At 29.5% G+C, this 3,722-nt stretch overlaps 1 long non-coding RNA gene across 1 annotated transcript; it reads left to right on the top strand.

Annotated features, from left to right (window-relative positions):
* The first annotated feature begins 716 nt into the window (after positions 1-716).
* Positions 717-2,777, top strand: LOC137649566 (uncharacterized). The gene is made up of 3 exons (XR_011045780.1): positions 717-772; positions 1,003-1,194; positions 1,664-2,777. It is a non-coding gene; the product is annotated as an uncharacterized lncRNA (long non-coding RNA).
* Positions 2,778-3,722: the final 945 nt, after the last annotated feature.

The following is a 3,722-nucleotide window of genomic DNA, read 5'->3' on the forward strand; positions in this document are numbered from 1 at the left end:
TATATATTTATGTATATATACACATATATATATACATATATATGTATGTATATATATACATATATATATATATATATATATATATATATATATATATATATATATATATATATATATATATATATATATATATATATCTCATCATCTTCATCATCACCTCCTTCTACGCCTATTGACGCAAAAAGCCTAATATATATATATATATATATATATATATATATATATATATATATATATATATATATATATATATATATAAATTATATATATACATATATATATATATATATATATATATATATATATATATATATATACATATATATATATATATATGTATATATATATATATTTATATATATATATACATATATATATATATATATATATATATATATATATATATATATATATATATATATATATATTTATATATAAATACATAATTCATATGTATGATTATATTAAGCATACGCCTTTTTCACATATATATAATAAAGTCAGATAGCTGAAATATATTTAAATCGAACGCATATTGATTATAAAAAGGTAGTCAATGTCTCTGCAATAATAGATTTTATTCTCCCCTGCCGTAAAGTTGTCTTTTAAGAAATGGACTAAGTGATAATTACGTTGTTATAGGTCCTGCCTTTCTGTGTTGAGAGTCCTTGGCTTAGCATAGCGAAGCGTTCTCGGGCTGTCATGCCGTTGATAGAGTAGTTTCTTGGCTGGTGGTAAGCTGGATTTATGAAAGCTTGAGACGTAGTAGATGGTAAGTGAAGAAATGGGTTAAGTTGATGTTTCGTTTTAGCTTCGAATACTCCTATACCGTTTTAGTGTTTATTTGAAATCTCTGTTGATATATTAAAGTTTTATCTTTACGCACTAAATGTATTTCAAATGCAAATTTCATAACGTAATGGTTTATGAGTTATTTTTATGTATTTTAATTATTTTACTAATACTCTTCGTCTTAACATCCCGTTATACTTGTACTTTCAGGAATAAGTCCGGAATTCCTTAATTACCTGTGCGTTTCAAACTTACAATGTGGACGATAATCCTTCTTCATTAAAGAGCTGGTGATGCCTGTATTATCCTTGCCCACAGACCAACATATTTCTAAATACGCAAAGAAACTGATTAGAGACAACGCAGGAATCTGGTGAAGTATTTTTCAGTCTGAATTAAAAGGTGAGCATTGCTTGATAGTTTCATTCTTTTAATTCAATCCCAAGCAAGCCAGTCCTCCCCGGTTGGGGGCGGCGCCCCCAATTGTGGGAGGACGTTCCCTATAGCGCACGGTAGACCTTAAATTGAAGGTCTACCGTGCGCTATAGGGAGGCTTGCTTTTAAACCCCTTAGTTTTAAGTTAGAGGTGAGTGTTCAATTTTTTTTGTACTTTATTTAGGGTCTCCAATTTACTTAAAGCCTGTTGATCAAAAATTGTAAAGTTTTCTTCATTGCATATCTTTGTTTTAAATTCTATAGATTCTATATTTAAAGATTGTTTTTATTTCCAATTAAAGTTTAAATCATATGGATGTACTCTTGTTGTACGAAATTGGTAAATTTATTACTTGCTATTGATTACTATCAAAGGCATTTATTTAGGGATACATAACTTTTACCAGAAACTTTTCTGATACTTGACACTTTTCAGATTGGATGGTGAGACTTCAAGATGAAATTGAGAGTGAATTCCATGAATCTGGAACTTCAATATCCACCTATGACGGTTTGGTTTGATTGACAGGATGTTACTAGAAATCCTGTCAATCTTTTATTGGTTTAATATTTCCTGTTAATCCTGTCAAGGTCTGTTATTGGTTTAAGATTTTCTGAAAATGTTTATCTTCGATTGGTTGAAGATTGGTACTGGAAATCCTGTCAAAACTTCTATTGGTTGAATATTATTGGAGATCCTGTTAAGATCTTCTATTGGTTGAATATTGTTATTGGAAACCCTGTCAATATCATCTTTTGGTTGAAAATTGATACTGGAAATCTTTCAAGATCCCTTATTGGTTGAAAGTTGCTGATGGAAATCATCTTACGATCTTTTAAAGATTGTTACTGGAAATCGTGTTAAGATCTTCTATTGGTTAAATATTGTTATTGGAAACCCTGTCAATATCTTCTATTGGTTGAAAATTGATACTGAAAATCTTTCAAGATCCCTTATTGGTTGAAAGTTGCTAATAGAAATAATCTTAAGATCTATTAAAGCTTGTTACTGGAAATCGTGTTAAGATCTTCTATTGGTTGAATATTTACTAAAATTCCTGTTAAGTTCTAATATTGGTCGAGTACTGTTACTGGAAATCTTGTATAGATTTTCTATTGGTTGAATATTGATACTAGAAATCCAGTCAGTGCTTCTATAAGTATTTAGAAAATAATTACAGGAAGTCCTGTTAAATTTGGTTAAAGATATTCATTGGAATTTTTTAAATCGGATTTGCGCTGGAACATTAGGCAAACTATTTTTCTTTACACTCCGGTAATTTACATTCCGGTAAATAGGTTACTAGTAAGTTATAATGAACTTAATTTGTCTATTTTTATGGTGAAAATGTTATGACAAAAGATGACCATTAACGCTAGCGATTTTTATCAAATTACTGAAAATTTTGCCACAATATTTTAAGTAATTTTGGCTATTTTGGCAGGTAATTTCCTGGCCAGTCTACAAATTAAGATAATTTAAACTCAATTGGTTGATTTGGTTAATAGTTCAGTGTAATGATAGATTTATTAAACAAAATTCAATGGATTATCTTTGGTTTATTTTCAATTGATTGTTGTTTAAACCCTTTTTCCACTTTTTTTTTTATAAAAGGTTTAACTTTAAAATCTCTTCAAATAGATTTTTTATCTTTACCACAACTTGGTTGTCCTAATTGCTTAATCTAAAAGGTATTGCTGAAACAATAGAAATAGAATGGGAAGTTTTTTTTTTTTATTCTTTTTTAAACTTGGTTTTTTGTCTTTTCACTTTCTGTCATGAGTGCAATGTTAAGACTTTGATATATTTTGGCTCTCAGATACAGTATACAGGATAAATATAACAATAAGAGTGATAGTCTAAAGCCCTGTCCACACGATCGAGCATGCCCGACGGGCAAACAGTGATACCAGGCCACAATAGTTAGTGAAAATGAGGGTTGATGACGTCAGAAGCGGGAAAATTAAAGGCAGGGATCTGGCAAACACTGTATGATGTCAGATCCCTGTCTGTGGTTTTCCCACTTCTGACGTCATTAACCCTCATTCTAACTAACTAATGTGGTCTGGTATTACTGTTTGCCCATCGGGCATGCTCTATCGTATGCTACTACTCATAAATATTAACCAGTACAGCGAAATAACCGAAAAATGAGAGTACATTAAAGTCCGAACTCTTGAACTGTAGCTTCGCTTTTCTTTGTCTATGGGATATTAGCATTTCGATACAATGATTCCTTAATCTTAGTTTTGTCTGACCATCACAAGAAAAATAGACGTGAGTACATTAGATTTATAATTATACAAGTAGTCGAAGTTTCCGTTTACAGAGATTTCAAATACTATTTTTTTTTCCTTATTGCACGACGTTAACAAATGAGGCAATTTGAATAAAAAATACTTTGCTCATTTTTGCGTTCTCTATTTTTTTTTTATAAAATTTTATTTTTTCTCAACCTTATAACATTAATGGTGGTTGAAATTATAAACTCAAA

The sequence above is a fragment of the Palaemon carinicauda genome, chromosome 11, assembly GCF_036898095.1.
Source record: "Palaemon carinicauda isolate YSFRI2023 chromosome 11, ASM3689809v2, whole genome shotgun sequence".
Taxonomy (NCBI): Eukaryota; Metazoa; Arthropoda; class Malacostraca; order Decapoda; family Palaemonidae; genus Palaemon; species Palaemon carinicauda.